This window comes from Thamnophis sirtalis, unplaced genomic scaffold (genome assembly GCF_051295495.1).
Source record: "Thamnophis sirtalis isolate CommonGarterSnake01/CBP01778 unplaced genomic scaffold, rThaSir2_p1.2 scaffold_10, whole genome shotgun sequence".
NCBI classification, from domain to species: domain Eukaryota; kingdom Metazoa; phylum Chordata; class Lepidosauria; order Squamata; family Natricidae; genus Thamnophis; species Thamnophis sirtalis.
In genome coordinates, this window is record NW_028261390.1 from 19,655,805 (window position 1) to 19,673,947 (window position 18,143).

General features: G+C 38.4%; 1 protein-coding gene across 2 annotated transcripts in view; it reads left to right on the top strand.

Annotated features, from left to right (window-relative positions):
* The first annotated feature begins 707 nt into the window (after positions 1–707).
* The window catches only part of NFKB1 (nuclear factor kappa B subunit 1), a 74,812-nt gene continuing 57,376 nt past the window's right edge, over positions 708–18,143 (top strand). The window contains exon 1 of one of the 2 annotated variants that reach the window (XR_015697864.1): positions 708–1,056. The gene's annotated coding sequence lies outside the window, so the exon portion shown is untranslated. The remainder of the gene's footprint in view (positions 1,057–18,143) is intronic. The other variant, XM_087724158.1, reaches the window with a different exon arrangement.

Sequence of the window (18,143 nt, forward strand, 5' to 3'; positions counted from 1 at the left end):
TTCAAAAAAGTAAAGGAAAACTAGGAAGGGGGGGGGATATGGCACGAGGAAGGAAAAGGAAAGAAAAAGACACCAACTTCGGATTCTTTTTAGCACAGTAAAGACAGCAACATTACAACCGCAACTTTTTAATTTTACACAACAGCACGCACAAGCCGTTTCTATAACAATAAACCTAAATAGCAAAAACAAAACAAAGTTTCTTTGTTTTTCATTGCAAGCACAAAATCCAGAAACAATTTCAAAATAGAAATAAAGTACACACACACACACACACACACACACACATTCACACACACACATTCTCTTCGTTGAATAAAAATAATTACATTTCTTTCATATTATTTAGCTTCATCACCGTCACTACGAAAGAGCCACCGACTGTAAACGTCCCTCGTAAGCAGGAAGACGCTTGGAAGCCCCTGCGTGACAGCTTGACTTCCGTGTAATAAACTCGCAAGCTTCCCCCCCCCCTCCACCCGCCGTGTTGCACAGCTCTGCTGCCACCGCCCTTTCTCTGCTTCCAACCCTCCCCGGGGGGCGCATGTGTCTCTTTCGGATCATTTTCATTTTTCCCTTCGCCGCTCATCGTTCGACGTCAGTGGGAATTTCCAGCTAGGAAGTGAGAGGGAGGCGAAAGTTGCGGCAGGGGAAGGGAGCCAGAAGTGGGCGGGCAGGGAGGGAAGGAGGTGCGAGGCTCTCGGGGTCGCGCGCCCGGGGTTGCGTGCCCGCGCCCGGCTGTCTTGTCTCTGCGTGGGCGGCTAAGGCGGGCGGCGAAGTCCTCGAGGGACCCGGACGGGCGGCGGAGCGCGGCGCTCCCTTCTTTTCCCACTGTTTGCTCGACGGAGTGCGAAGCTTTCGACAGCCGCTGCCTTCTGCCGCCACCCGCCATCCCGAGCAGCCTTGGCGCTGACATGGCGCTCTTTTGACCGGGACTTTCTCCGCCACAGTCGCCTTGCTTTCTCCTTCCTTTCTCCCCTCGCCGCGCTGGTTCTCCCATCCTTCCTTTTCTCGGACGAAAAAAGTGCACGGGAATCCCATTGCCCCGAGTGTAAGGTGAGTTCCGAAGTGCGCCCCCATCCCCACGAATCGGGTTTCTTAATGCTCGGGGCTAGCGGGAAAAACCCGCGCGGGTGCGCTTTCGGTGTCATGCGGAAACGTTGCGAAGTCGGGAAAGAAACTCTTTATTTTCTCTTTCCCCTCCGAAGGTGGAGCGCGACGGTGGCTTCGTCCCATCGGTTTATGGGTCCTCGGATTGTTGGGGGCCCGAGCTTCCCTGACAGCCGCGGTCCGGTCCTTAGGCTTAACAAACGGGCTGGGTCTTGGGATGGAGAGACCTGCTGCCGCGTTAAACCTACGCGCCCAGTCTGTATAATCTATAACAGGGGTCTCCAACCCTGACAACTTTAAAGCTGGTGGACTGGCTGGGGATTCTGGGTGTTGAAGTCCACCAAGCTTAAAGTTGCCAAGGTTGGAGACCCCAGATCCATAAAGTCAAATGCAAAGAGCTTTGCTGGCTGGGGAATTCTGGGAGTTGAAGTCCACCAGGCTTAAAGTTGCCAAGGTTGGAGACACTCCCTCTCCCCACATCCATAAGGTCAAATACAAAGAGATCCAAAGCAGCTCTCTGCCTTTGTATTTGACCCTATATGGATTATATAGAAGTTGCTTTAGTAATTGATTTTGGGAGCGGAGGGATTTCAGTAGGATTGGGATTTCAGTAGGATTAAGTCTTAAAGTGGGAATGGTTTTAGATTTGGCACCACCTTTTAGTAGGTGATCTGAGCTTGACTTCTAGAGAGGCCATAACATTTGTGGTATAGAAATCTGTATTTTGTCACATTGCTCTGGGTGTGTGTATGTGTGTGCATGAGATCAACAGAACTTTCTACTTCCTCATTCCTTCGTAAAAGACAAGACACATATATTCCTTCTTCACAGAAACTTTCCTGGAGCACATGGTTCTAGGCCTTCCCTCAATGAGGCATCCAGATCATGAAAAGTTGCAACTTTTTTCATTTGCCACAGATTCTTCCAGAGGGGTGCCAAAGACCATTATGCAGCTAGTAAATCTCTCCCCCCCCCACCCCTCCATAACTTCCTCTCGATTTCAGGAACACTATCTCAATCTGCACATGGCAGCCTCAACACATTTACAACTGTTAGAGACAAAAAATGTTTTGCTGGGGAAAGATGGCAGCAGTCTTTGATAAAGAGTGCAGGATCTTGTGGGAATGTGACCCCGTCTTCCTTTCTCATTCTTGCCTTGTTCAGAAAAAGGCCTGTTGGGCAAAACCAGTGAAAGTATTTGTAGTTCAGATGGCATCTTCACTAATACTGAAAGTAGTCTCTTAGCTGCTGGAATGAATAAAGACAAGTTTCTCTTGCAATGATGTAAACATGATCTCTTCAGTGCTGAGATTTTATTGAACTGATTTATTAGACTGATGTTCTGTCTCTCCGCTAGTGACTTAATATTGTTCGTAAAAGTATTTCTTCCAAGTTTTCTCTGAGACAAACTTGAGAGTGTGACTGGATAATCATCCAATAAAGTTTCATGGCTGAGGAGCACTTGAACCTGAGTCTTCTTATTTTTAATGCTTTTAATGCATCTAATTCAACATCTAATCATGTTTTTTAACAAGTTTTATTGCAATTTTGTCTTTTTTTCTAACATACATACTTTATGGACAGAGTGTGGACCAGGTTATATCTTATACATCATGTTTATAATCATAGTTTCAATATATTCTAATCTTCCCACTTTTATCAATATTCATCTCTTTTATATAAATCCTTTATCTTTTTCCATTAATTCATTTAAGCTTACATATCATTACTAAACACCGTTTTCTTTTTGTCTTCAACTAATTACTATTAATTCATCTTTACAAATTAATCATTTTTAACCATAGCTTTGATATCCCAACTTAACAATATTATTCTCTTTACGTAGTTCTTTATCATTTCTTATTCAATTTTTGCACATAGTTAACTGTATGCCAGCATCATATTTGATGCTGATTGCCCTATATCATGCAGTCTGCAAACATGGGATTAGGATCTGAATATTCTTTTCAATGTCACTGTCATTTTTTTCCCCTCAGATGAATGTAACATTTATCATTGTTGATATGACTTTCCCTAAGTATAAGGGCTAGAACTGTTATTGCATTGCTCTGCCAAAAGAGATCTAATTCTTAAAAAGGCCCTCAAATAAAAGAAAGAAAAGAAAATCAATATACGAACAGAGTGTAAAAATGACCAGAAATGGAAATAAGAGAAATAGATCCAGTATGTTTTTCAGTGCTGAGTTCTGCTTTGGAAGCTTTTAATATTTTCAGCATAAGCACAATATGTCTACTTAAATGAGGGATGGGAAATCAGTCTAAAAGTCAGACATCTGAGTTTAGGTTTATATTACTCTCTAATGCTGGTAAGAAATATTTATTATCACAGCATAAATAGGAAGTTTCCTTTAAAAATACATTATATAAGTAAACTATTGTTGTTTCTTGATACGCAACTTAGGTTCTTTTGGCTGTTTTGGTTGGATAATATCAGTGCAATTCCAACATTAGTTTGATGGTGATTATGTGCCAATTCTTAGTGACCACATAGATAGATTTACTCCATAATGATCTATTCCCAACCTAATCTTCAGCTCTTCCAACTGTGTTCCCATCACCTCTGTAACTGTGTCCATTCACCTTATTGCTGGTCATCCTCTTCTTCTCTTTCTTTTCACCTTTCCCATTGTTAGAGCCTTTTCTGGAGAAAAATGCAATCTAGGCATTGTTTAAGTGAAGCACATCTAAGGAACTATGCAGATGAAGCTGAGATGGGCTAGGTGAAGCAGAGTATATGCCTTTGCATTTTGGCCATTATTGTGGGATTGTCAAATGCCTTATTGAGATTATTATGAGACGTCTCTACTGAATAGAAATGGGAGATGTATGTCAGTACAATTCAAGAAGTTATATCTGCCTTTTAAATATTAGGCAAGGGATATATTAGACGAGCATGAGGAGAAAGGATATTGTGAAGTCTGCCCTTTATTAATTTATGAGTGCTGTATATTCTGAAATAAATTGTACTTTTTTGTAATATAAGGTATTTTGGCATAAAAATATGATTTGTTCAGTCAGGAATTTATAAATGAAAAGCTGAAATCGGATTGTAAAACATTTCTTTCTTTGCAGCTGAGCTGAGCTTTGCAGAATTGACAAGATTAAGATTTCTTAATAAGTACCAATTCTAAAGATACTCAGTAGTGGTTTGATATTATTAATAAAAAACACTGACTACCTACATGTTCAGTTTTATGCAATTTTTGTATTTCCCAATTTTTGTGGCTTTTATTGTTCAGTGTATTGTTTTTAAATTAAAAATATTCTTCATCTAAAGCGTATATGAAGCGTTGTTGTTTTTTGGTAGATTCTTCACTAAGAAATAAGTTTTTTGTACGAGTCTGTTGAAAATGATGATGACACAAAATAGAGCCTGCCTTTGTATTGTATCAACCTTGAATTTTATCTATTTCAAAACTGTTGCTACATTTTGTAGTCTAATGCCATTAGAATTCTGAGGCTAACACCTCTGTATTCCAAAAATGGTACAGGTGTGTCTGCTATCCTCTGATTGGAGATATGATATATCCATAATTATCATTGGTAACCTCAATTGCTTTGCATATGTTAAAATTAGATGAATGGATGGATGGATGGGTGGATGGATAGATGATAGATAGACAGAGAGAGAGAGAGACAATAGATAGATAGAGATGAGTGATAGAGAGACAGAGAGACAATAGAGAGATAGAGATATAAATAGATAGACAGATAGATAATAGACAGACAGATGAGACACAGAGAGAGATGATGGATAGATAGACAGACAGAGACAGAGAGACAGACAGATGATTTGATTTGATTTGATTTGATTTGTTTATTTATAGGCCGCCCTTTTCCCTGAGGGGACTCAGGGCGGCTTACAATCAAAAAAGGAAGGGGAGTGTGGGACAATACGAAGAAAGAAATGTGCACAAAGTAAATTAGACAATAAAACTCAACATTCACTCAGCATTCGGGAGGGGCGAAATAAGATTATCCCCAGGCCTGACGGGTTAGCCAGTTCTTGAGGGCTGTGCGGAAGGCCTGGACGGTGGTGAGGGTACGAATCTCCACGGGGAGATTGTTCCATAGTGTCGGAGCCGCAACAGAGAAGGCTCTCCTCCGAGTAGTCGCCAGTCGGCAGATGAGAGATGAGAGACGATACATACATTGATAGATGATAGATAGATAGATAGATAGATAGATAGATAGATAGATAGATAGATAGATAGATGATAGATGAGAGACGATACATACATTGATAGATGATAGATAGATAGATAGATAGATAGATAGATAGATAGATAGATAGATAGATAGATAGATAGATAGATAGATAGATGAGACACAGAGAGAGATGATAGATAGAGAGACAGAGAGGCAGACAGATGATAGATGATAGATAGATAGATGATAGATAGATAGATAGATAGATAGATAGATAGATAGATAGATAGATAGGAGACGATACATACATTGATAGATAGATAGATAGATAGATAGATAGATGATAGATAGATAGATAGATAGATAGATAGATAGATAGATAGATAGATGAGAGACAGAGAGAGACGATAGACAGACAGACAGACAGAGAGACAGAGACAGACAGATGATAGATGATAGATGATAGAGAGACGAGTTAGACGATAGATGATAGATAGATAGATAGATAGATAGATAGATAGATAGATAGATAGATAGATAGATAGATAGATAGATAGAGAACTAATATATGAAAAATTCCAAGATTACTAAAGCTAAACAAACAAAACTAACCTTGCTTTTCCTTTGTTATCTTTTTAGCTGTCAATGGTTTGCATTGCATGAAAGAGATATTTCGCATAATGGTACAGTGACCTAGGTATACATTGTGTTATGTATTTTATTCCATCAGATGGACCGTCCTAATTTAGTTATATACAAACAGTAAAACACACAAAATTTACAGCATCCTCTTCTTAAAACAGCAGCCAATCAGATGCCTCCACAACATTCACATCCAAAATTTGAATTTATAGCTAGTCTGAAATGCAAAATATAATATTCAAAAGAACTCTGGGTCCATGTCAGAGTTATCCGGCTTTCTTGTTAGCAAGAGCTTCTTGCGCTAAATGGAAAATTTACCCCTGGGAATGTTCTTTTTAAACAGAAAGCCATCATAAAGATAAAATAATATTCTGAGCTACTAAAAACTTATAATGAAAATGCACGGCTTAGTAAAAATTAAATTTGATATTTATAATACCAGGTTTTTGTCAATGCCACTTTCTGGGACAATGTCATTGTACATTAAGAGAATGAAAAACAAATGTAAATAATAATTGCTCTTTAATTCATTAAAAAAAAACCAACACCATGCAGTGTCTGTATTTTTTATTGGGTTATCAGGCAATTGGTTGCATTGATAACCCAATAAATATAACATATATTATTGAATTCTCGGTAGTCTTTGATTTACAACCATAATTGAGCCTGGCAATTATGATCATAAGTCGTGATGTCAAACACATTGTCATAAAATGACTGACTCTATTTTCCAAACTTTTTTGTGTCAATCTTTGAGCAAATGCAGTGATCGTTAAGCAAACATACCAGTTGTTAAGCGAATGCAGCAGTTGTTAAGCAAACCCATTGTTCACTATGGATCAACTTTTGCTAGAAGTTTTCCAGAAGTAAACTCTGGTTTTTTCCCCCCAAAACTGTTGTAAATCATAGTCACATGACTGCGAGGGGCTCAAAGGGCTACAAATGCAAGTTAGTTGCAGAACACCCAAAATGTGGTCATATATGCTATGTTCTATAGTTTTTGCCCTGGTCTGTTGACTAGGGGGTGCTGTCCTCGCTCCTGATTGGTTACTTGTTTGACAGCTGGTATATATAAAGAGCTGTCAAACAGGGCTCAGTTGCTAGTTAGCTGAGACGTGTGTGTTGTGAAGTGCCGCATTTGGCAACCTGCTAGCATTAAAAACTGTTAGCATTTTGAAGACCTGGCTCGCTTCCGTTTGTCTGCTCGCGTTCTCCCTAGCTAGAACATTGGCAACGAAGGTGGGATGCTTAGGTGAAGCCCAGGGAGAGCTGATAAGAGTCACTACCACAAAGCTGAGTCACGAGAGTTGAATTCCCTCAGAGGAATCACTCGAGAGGTTGAGTGAAGTCACAAAACCTACGAGGACTGTGGTCTGATCATCAATTGAGCCAACAAGTTACCTCAGAATGGCTTCAATGAACACGTTAGCAGTTTTTAACGGGGCCACAAAGACCTGGGACTCATATATTTCCCGATTTGAATGTTTTTTTTAGAAGACAACGATTACACTGGGCTATCTGAAAACCGAAAAAGGTCATGTTTTCTAAATTTGTGTGGCACGGAGATGTTTAATATTGCGGGCACGCTAGTGGCTTCCCAATCCTACACACTGTTACATGGGATGTGTTAATGGCGAAACTAAGGAATCATTATGCTCCAACACCATCCCGCAAGTGCCACCGACTCCAGTTTGTGAAGTGTTGTGAAGTGCCGCATTTGGCAACCTGTTAGCATTAAAAACTGTTAGCATTTTGAAGTCCTGGCTCACCTCCATTTGTCCGCCCACGTTCTCCCTAGCTAGAACAATATGACAATCAGGGGACACCATTGGAACTTTGAAACAAGATTGTAAGTGGCTTTGGGGGGAATCTGTTTTAATTTCAAGCAGTCACTAAGTGACCGGTTGTAAGTCAAGGACTATCTGAATAGAAGTGGCATTAAGTCAATGTTTTCTATTGACAAAGAAATAAAATAAGCAGTATGCATGACATCAGGTAATATTGGAAGGGACATTAGTCAAACTACGTTGTATTGGTAGCCAAATAATATTGTTGCCAAAGACACCATATTTTTCAGAGTATAAGACACAGCAAGGTTTTGAAGAGGTAATTTTTTTAAAAAAAAAGTTTTTTCACTCTGCAAACCTCCCAAAAAAGGCATGACTAGCCTTTAGGGGGCTTGAAGAATGCTCCTGGGGGGATGCCCCCCAAAAACGAGCAGAAAACGGCCCTTTTTTGGGGGAAACGGACCCCTTTTTTCTCAAAAAAATTGCATGCGTAGCCTTTAAGAGGCTTATAGAGTACTCCTGGGGGCTGGGGGGGGGGCGCAAAATTGTGCAAAAAATGGCCCGTTTTCACTCATTTCTGCCTTCCCCAGCCTCTAGGAGCTCTCTGAAAGCCTTCTACAGGCTCTGCAAGGCCATTTTGGTGATGGAGGAGGGGTTTCAGGAGGCAAAAAATGCTGAATTCAGTGTATAAGACACACCCAGATTTTCACCCTCTTTTTTGAGGGAAAAGGGTGCATCTTATACTCCAAAAATACGGTACATTTTTGCCACTTCCAATCTTTTAAGTCCTCAGAAGTTGCCTTTTGCATTATTACTATTTCCTTCCTCTTCCTAAGTGAAATACAGAAGTGGGAAGCAGAGAATCCATTTTGCTTTACACAATCTCTTCATTTGCTGCTAACCAAGATTTGTTTGTGGAATTTGGGGCGGGTTATTTTGATTTCTGCATGGATTTAAAATAGGTAACAAATTCTGCAACTCCTTTTGGAAGCTTTGTAAAACAGAGGAATAGAAGGAGGATAAATATGCTTCCGAAGAATGAATAGTTGACTAAGAAATTAATATATATGTAAGCTTTTTAGATATTTGATACTATTGAATACTTTCATCTTTAAAAGACTTATCTTTCTGTTAGAGTTAGGTAAATGATTTATATATTTAAAAAATCAAGTTCCTGTTTGCATTCACATTCACATATCTTCATTTTTTTATGCCTGTGTATTGAAATTTCATTTCCAATTGAAGTAATTGAGTACTGACAATATTATATATAATATACTGTGTATTTTATTCTTATTTTGGTTGAAAGGCATGAAACGTTCATATGTTTCCTCCACTTTGTTTGACATTGAGCCACAAATAGTTTGCATGTACTAAAAAGCAATTTGTAATATAACTGAAATGTTTGTGTACAATTTGTTTGTGGCAAGCAGGTTTATTTGAGAGTCAAATGAATAAATAGATAGAAGTTGTGATTAGTACTCTTAGGTTTTAATCAGTAATTAGCTTTAGTTGATTATATGGTTACAAATTAAGAGAGATGAATCAAAGAATATATGTATTCATTTTTACTATATTAATTTGAGTGGTTTGTAAGAAGGAATGCAAAATAATATATTGAAATTATATATTCTTCCTTTCAAAACAATTATAATTTATAATAAATTTAGATTATTCTTCCATAGTGCTAATCTATAAAGGTATTTGTTCTGTTGCCATTATACCTATAGTTGATCAGCTGGACTGATCAACTATATTCTTCAGAAAACTATTTTTTTTAAAAAAGTTGTAAACTCTTACACATATTTTGAAATATTGTATTGGAATTGATGATAATTATTTCAAAAGGGATGTGTAGAGAGGTCAGATGGCATTTCTTTATGCTAAATGAGTACATATGGCATATTTGTTTTTAAAATTATTTCATCCATTCTTGAACATTACGCTAACTTAATAATGTAGTACCGTAGTAGAATTTTTAGGATGTGATAATAAACCTTTTTTTTTACCAACCAAACTAAAATTTATTTAAATTAGATGTTTTGGATTGCATTTGAACTATTATAACACAAATTCTGTTATAAAAATTGCAATTGGAAAACGTAATCGTAGTATGTGTACCATAAGAATTATGAAATAAACATCGCTTCTCCAGAAAAGTAAATTCTCCCTATTTGTCAAACTTATGGTAAAAGGAACTATAAAGCTGGTTTGACTGGTTTCTTTAGAAAAGAGGTAACTAATAGAAAAGAGGAAAAATCTTTTGAATCATAAGGTTTTCTGAAGAAGTGGGACTCTTTGCGGTACATTTAAAGACCCTTACAAACCTGCACTATGATTTCTAACTGGGACTCTGCTGAAAAGACATTCAATTAACATTTAACATCAAAGGCTTTTACCACTAATTATGAGACCACTTCCATTCTGATTCTCTACAAATGAAAAAAAAGGCAAGCAAAGTTTTAAAATATAATTGTACATCATCATTGTTCAGTTATCAGATTTTTTTCTTACTTTGTTTTTTATTATGGAATTCTGATTTCTAATATTATGAAGGGTAGTATGAATCATATTTCTTCAATGATTTATTTAAAAAATAATTGTCTTGTTATGTAGCCCCCTGTAGTATAATAGTTAATTTGATAGAAGATATTGGCTAGTCTTGTTTAACTTTTTTATGTTTTGGGGAATTAAATGTCATGCTTATTAATTAAGTAATCTTAAATTCATTTCCTTTCCAACAGCAAATGTAATACTGCTGCAGCAATCACATTTTTTTCATCACAATTGCTACATTTTATATGTGCTGAAATGATTTACTACAATCATATTTAATGTAGCTTAATAATATACTTCTTTAATTTTGCCCTTTAGAAAAATAGAAAGGGTGGGTTTTTGTTTTTTTTAAAGGTATCAATGTGTGTTGAATACAGAAGTCATCAACTTTGGTCTTAAGGAAAGCAGAAAGACATATATTATAATATTTGATATTGATATATTTAATATTTGAAATGTTAAAATGGATGATAGTTTATACATAGTGTCTATATACATAGACATAGTGTCTATATATAAAATTTAATATTTCTTAAATTGGCATCCTGTTCTAGTTTAGAAATTCCTGAACTACAAATCCCAATAGGAACTTAGGAAATATAGTCAATGATGATTGTTCAGAGTTGCAGTTGAAATGCCAAAGATTGTCAATAGTCTTTTAATTTTTTAACTGTTCCATAGAATTCAATGTATATTCCAGTTAGATTTTAATATTAGGTCATGAATATATTTGTGTGTGTGTGTCAGTGGTGGGTTCCTACTACCGTTTCAGACCAGTTCGGCTGAACTGTTAGTGGTTTGGCGGCTTCCAGCGTGGCACACCCATGGCAGGCCTGGGTCGGTTCCAGCGACCCTGGCCTGCCACGCCCCCAAACTGGTTCTCTGAGTGGCGTCATAGGCACTGCCATCTTGTTTTTTGCTTCTGCGCATGCGCAGAACAATTTTTATTGCACTGGGCATGCACGCGCAGTGCGTCTCAAGCCCCGGGCGTGTGGCGTGGCCATGAGCGAACCAGCAGTACGAACTGCCAGAACCCACACCTGGCATGTGTGTGTGTCTGTGAAGAGATGTTTGATTTATGCTTTATGGTGACTATGAGTCATTTGGGGTGCAGTGCAATTGTTTTTGGCCATTAAGCATGTCGGTGTATAGTTTCCTTCCATTGCCTATAAAGTGCCTTTTAAAGCTACTTTCTCTGATTCATTCTCTTACTGCTTCTCATTCCGAGGCAATAACAAAATTAGATAAATAGTTTTATGTAGAGAATTAGGGAACCATAAATAGGAAGAAGTTTTTTTATCCAGTAGTACATTAGAATGATGGCATTGTTCTGTGTTAGACCTGAAGTTTAAATTATGGCCTCCTTTCTTCTTTCTTCTGTTTTTGAATCAACAGCCACAGAACTCCTAATTTTCTGACCAGGAAGTCTGCCACCTGTCCCTTGTTTATAAAATGGTAGTCTCTGGTTTTTCCGTGTTATCAGCTTCAGTCCTTATGATACAATACAGTACAGTATTATTTTCTGGATTGAGATACTTTGCCTCAACTGCTGGTCAGAAACCTAACTCTTCGTGTTACCTATAAAAATATTACAGTCATACCTTGTTTTATTGTGCTTCACTTTATTGTGCTTCTCAGATATTGCTGTGTGTGTGTGTGTGTGTGTGTGTGTGTGTGTGTGTGTGTGTATGTCCATATTGAAAGTTTGTGGCAAACCTTGTGGTTTGTGGCACCATTTTTTCAACAGCCTTTGCTATCTTCATGTCTTTTTGTCATATGTTGAAAATCTCACAATATTTCTTTTTTTAACTTGTATTAATTGTATTAATCAGATAATGAATAGAATTTATAGCAATAAAGTACTTTTAATTAAGATATATACATTTATTTTGACATAATACTATTTCACACTTATTAGATAACAATATAGTGCAAACATACCTAACTTTTATAAGTTCTGGGGAACTAAGAAAATCATGTGACTTTGTTTTATTGCTTTAGTCTGGAACCAAACACAAAATATTTCCAAGTTATGCCTCTATGGAGACGTTTCTTTTGTTTTGGTTTTAACTTGGTCAGAAGTTACTGCATTTCAAAAATGTATTCGTTGATACAAAAGAAGGCAGAGAAATGTGAGAAATATATGAGGGCTACAGATGTAAGTTTCAATCTGAATCTCTGCAAAAATTAATTCATATAGCAAGGTGATAGTTTTATAAGGCTGCAACTCAAGATTTTACTCTACCATCATAAGAAGGTGCACTGAACGACTATGAGGGAATAGTTAGGCCAAGTGGTGGGGTGGGTGGAAATATATTCAGAACAAGTGCGGAAAATGAGTATGTTATGATTATATCGTGTATAACAGATCTGAGCAACTGCAAGAGTTTATAGCTCTCTTTTAAATGGGGGAGGGGAATCATATCTATAGCAAACATTGGTTTAATTAACTATAAAACTCCTCTAGAATTCTGTCTACTTAATAGCAGACTTTGTAGCTTTAACGTTATGTCAGTATTTTCTTCTTCCCTTCCTTTCTTCCTGTTTAAATTTATTCCCAATCTCATGAATAGCTCTTGGATAGTTCTGCAGAATTCAAAAGCTTGTTCATGATGTTGCAAAATTATCTAAGTTGGAAGCCATCATTACATTTTGGAATTATACATTATAAAGAAGCATCTCCCAAGTTCAGCTTCATTGGATAAACCCAAATTATAATGTAGAATCCTTGTTTTCGGAGCTTGATTATTTTCTTGCAGATGTTAAATTACCAAACTAGGTAATGTTTTCTACTCTGTTTATATACATTAGTTTGCCTGACAGTGGGGACATTGCTATGCATTTCCTTGATTAGACTGTTGTTTAGTTTTTGATTGTTTGTCTCGATAGTTCTTTGATTAAGGTATTATTTGCTATTTGATTGTTTGGTGTTAATTGGTGTCACCTCCTGCTTATTTGGATGTTGATTGCTGATGAGAATGTGTTCTGATTTTGCCTTCCATATTTACATGGCATTTCTAGGTAACAGTTTTCTATGAATTTGAAATTGGATAGCAATTATGGATAACACCTGGTACTCTCTTTTCTTTGATTCATTGATGATTGTGTATGATCATCATTCTGACTCTTAGATTTTTTTACTTCACGATTTGTCCCTAATCTGGCCTTTCAAGTTGTCCAATGGTGCACTGCTGGATATCCTCATCTCTTTCCTTCCACCTTTCTCAACATTACAGCCTTTTCCAGAGTGATCGGTTTTTGGTCATTGTTAGTTGCAAAGTCATGTCTGATCCATTGCAACCCCATGACAACATTCTTCCAGGCCTTCCTGTCCGCTACCATCTCCCGGAGTCCATTTAAGCTCACGCCGACTGCTTCAGTGACTCCAGCCAGCCACCTCATTCTCAGTTGTCCCCTTCTTCTTTTGCTCTCAATCTTTCCCAGCATTAGGCTCTTCTCCAGTGACTCCTTCCTTCTCATTAGGTGGCGACACATAATGTGTCCAAAGTAGAATAATTTGAAACTCATCATTTGTGCCCGGAGTGAGAACTATAGATTGATTTGTTTGATGATCTATCAATTTCTGTTCTTAACTGTCAATGTTATTCTCAAGAGTATTCTCCAATACACAGATACAAAAGTGTCGATTCCCTTCCTATCCTGCTTCTTCAAAGTCTCTCCTTTAAATCTGAATTTTTTTTATTGACTGTCATAACATAGTAACTATTGGATGTAGTCTCATAAAAGGAAAGTTAAGATAAGGTACTGTAGGTGATTAGGAAAACCAAATAAGGAGTAGTTTAATGGTAAGTAGGACTGACCTTGGGAGACAAGGGGAAGAGATGATGTGGAAGTGTCAGATAAGAGACAGCATATCCTGTAGCTTATAGTGGGTGGGAAAAATGCCTCAGAAGGGCTCTTCCCTAAGTTCTCGGACCAAGAAGGAAATGGTGGGAGAATTTTACTTTCAGACTTTCAAAAGTAGTTTTGCAGTAAAGTAGAATTAATTTATCTGGTTGTGAGTTCTGCCTGTTCTATCTGGTCAGGCTGACATTAATCTGGGTCCCTCCTACGCCTCTTGCTATGTCCATAATGCAGCTGCAGACACCTTTTCTGAGGAACAGATTTTTTTAAAAAAAATTCATAAACTTTCAACTGCAGCTCCCATAACCATATGGTTTTTCTAACCAAATGCAAACGACATCATTCCTAAAGGGTTGAGTAACAAACTTCTACGGACTACAGTTAAGATCATGCCATACAAACTCCAATAAAGTCAGCATTCTTTGAAGTAGCAAAAATCAAATCTCAGTCAGAGGTGGTACTGGTAGTGGAAATCGCAAGTGAGCTCGCCCATCCGCCCCGGCTCTATGCCAACATATTTAGGCATGTTTTCAAGCCATGCACATGCATGCAAACCCCACGGGCAATCAAAGCATGGATGGGGCGCATGCTCACATTGGCAAACAGGTAGGGAAAGTAAGCGAATACCACTCCTGAGCCCAGTGCCATCTCTACTCTGGAATTTCCACCGCTTCAGGACTTCTCCAAGATGAAGACAACAAACCTTATAGAACAGAACATATCTCTTTGAAGAATAAGGCTTCTGCAAACATCTACTCACCAAAATGCACGGACTATGGATTGGGTAGCATCTCCAGTTGGAATTTATGCTCATTTATGGGTCTTCCTAGACTCATAGCCCCTGCTTGAGGAACAGGTGGCAGCTTTGACTAGGAAGGTCTTACTAAAGCCCTTTATCTTGAGCACCAACTGCACCCTTTCCTGCACCAGGAAGTTTTTCTCATAGTCATTCATGTATTACTCACCACTGATATCTCATTTGGATTGCAGCAATGTGCTCTGTAGACTCCTTGGAAACTACAGCTGACTTGAGTAGTTGTGGTGGTATGGTTGCACCTTGGTAAGCTCATATTACACAAGATATATTAGGAACCGTTTGGCTTTCAAGTACAATGCAAGGTATTGCTGGTTATCTTTTAAAGCCCTATACCTGAGATGGCAAACCTATGGCATAGGTGCCACAGGTGGAATGTGGAGCCATATCTGCTAGCACATGAGCGGTCAGCTCCAGCATGCATACACCTGCCAACCAGCTGATTTTCGGCCTTCTGGGGGGCCAGGGGAGGCCGTTTTCGCCCTCCCCACGGTTTAGGAAGCCTGGGGAGGGCGAAAAACAACGGCCCAATCAGAAGTTCCCCCGAAGGAAATACCAAGTTCAGCTTGGAGGCGAGCAGTGGGCCCGTCAGGGGTTGTGCATGCATGCACATGTGGGGGCACACTTTGCATTATGGGTGATGGTGCATGCATGCGCTATTGCGTGTATGCGCTCATATTTTTGGCACCCAACAACAAAAAGGCATCACTGCCCTATACATCTTACAGCCTGTTTATTTCCAACATCTCTTCAATTGTCTCTGCCCATCCCATACAATCCATCAGGGTTGGCATGCTTCAGATTATTGCCATTCTTGCCCACAAGGTCCATGTGGGTTCAGCCCTGCTGTTCTTCAGGAAGGCTATAAGAGCTGGCTTTACCAGCAGGTCCTACCCATTGGGTTTTTTGAGGACCCTGTATGTTATGATTATTTTAATTTTCTATTCCCCAAAGATTGTTTCTATTTGTTTTTTGTTTATTGCTATATTGTGCTTTGAGTTGGGTCCATCTTCAACATCAGGTTTTCTCAAGGTTACTTTAAAGACATAACAATTTAGGATTTGGGGGTCCTTTGTGCTGCCTGAATTTGGTTGCTTTTTGTAGATGCCAGATAACATCATCGGTACTAGAAAGGAATGGGATTTACTCTCTGTTTATGTACAAGTGTCTTGCCTGTCTCTGTTGATGAGAGTGTTCTTGATGGTTCTTTAATTAGGCTGTTACTTGGTGTTTGTCTGAGTTAGCAGTTCCTTGATTAGGATATTGTTTACTGTTTGATTGTTGGTCTGATAGTAAACCTGACCTTAATCTTTGCTTATCTGGTTGTTGATTGCTGACAAGAAGGCATTGTGGTTTTCTAGCTTTTTGATTGTTTCTTTTGAATAGTATGTCGGTGTTGTTTATATTCCTGTTGACACCTGATATAATTTGAATTCTTTGGCATTTTTGGTTTTGGCTTAGTCTAGGATGCTCACAGCTTTCCAGTTGAAACTATGGTGGTCTATCCATGTGTTGTGCAATTAAGAAGTTTTCATCATGGGTTTGACTGCTTATTGGTTCATGGATGCGATCTGCTAGTCTTCTGCCTGTTTGTCCTACATAGTGGCTGATACAGTCCTTAATATTGTATGTTGTAGATGACTCCTGTTTTTTCTTTTGGGGTTACTGTGTCTTTTGGTTGAGTTAAGATACTTTGGAGGGCTTTAGTTGGTTTGGGTGCTACAGCGATGTCATGTGATAGTAATAATATGTTGATGGTTTCTGAGACAGTTGTTATCCTTTTCACAGCTTTTGTTGGTTGTGTTGTATTGGGTTGAGTGGTCAGGCCCTTTTTGATAAAGCTGCGTGAGTATCTGTTTTGTTGGAAAATGTATAGACGACCTGTTTCCTTTTTCAAATGTTGAGTGGTCAGGCACTTTTTCTCAGGGTTGCTGCAGTGTGCTTCTGCAGCATCTAAATAGCGTTCATTTACAGCTTGTCTTGTGGGAAGTTGGGTTATTACTTTGGTAATGGAAACCTTAATTAGTGTGGGTGGTTTTAACATAGACTTGTGTTTCTAATTTGCTATTGTTGCTTCCTCTGATGAGGCTATCCAGGAAGGGTAGTGAATTTTTAGGAGTGTTGGGAATTAGGATAGATGTAAATTAGACAGCGTATACAGTTAGATGATGATGATGATGATGATGATGATGATGATGATGATGATACCACATCGAAAAAGGAAAGAGAAATTATTTCCATTTTTGCTATTTCCACGTTTTATGGATTGTGCCAAACATATAATCAAGTTTATTGTTAGTCTATAACAGCGAGAGCTAACCTTTTTGTCATCGCGTGCTAAAATTGAGCATGCAACAACGAATGCACGTGTGCCACACCCATAATGCAAAGTTCCCCGCTCCCCCATGCATGCGCATGTGGCCCCCGCACCTGCAAGCACATGTCCCGCATGCGTATCAGAGACCCGAAAATCAGCTGGCTGGCATGAAGCGCATGCACGGTGGAGCTGAGCTGGGCGACAACTCGCATGTCTGCAAAGAGGGCTCTATGTGCCACCTGTGGCACATATGCCATAGGTTTGCCATCACAGGCAGTGGTGAAATTCAATTTTTTTACTACCAGGTCTGTGGGCTTGGTGGGCGTGGCAAGTGAAGGATACTACAAAATCTCCATTCCCTCTCCACTCTGGGGTCAGCAGAGGTAGTATTTACTGATTCTCTGAACTACTCAGCATTTCCACTACTGGTTCTCCAGAACCTGCTGAATTTCACCCCTGATCACGGGTCTATAACAATAAAAATAAAGTGCATGTGACAAGTATTGTTTTTTAATACTGGTAACAAAATATCATTCTCCACACTGTCTGTACATAAAATAAGCCAAAGACTAAACCTTATGATGGCTTAGTGTGATACATGAATCTAGCCACTGAAATTTACAGTGCTTTATTCTCTCATTCCATTCTGTTCCTTCTAAGACTATGGGTGGAATCTAAAATTAAATTTAGGATCAAAAGATAGAACGATCATAAAAAATACCTTATGTTTTTGTTTACTAATATCATTTGTATTAGATATAAATATAATTTATTAATATTAGTATATTAATATTATACTCTCAATAATTCTTCTAAAAAGGCAAAATTTGTAATATACTTAATTTTTTTGTTATTCTTCGAAGAGCTGATTAGCTAAATTACAC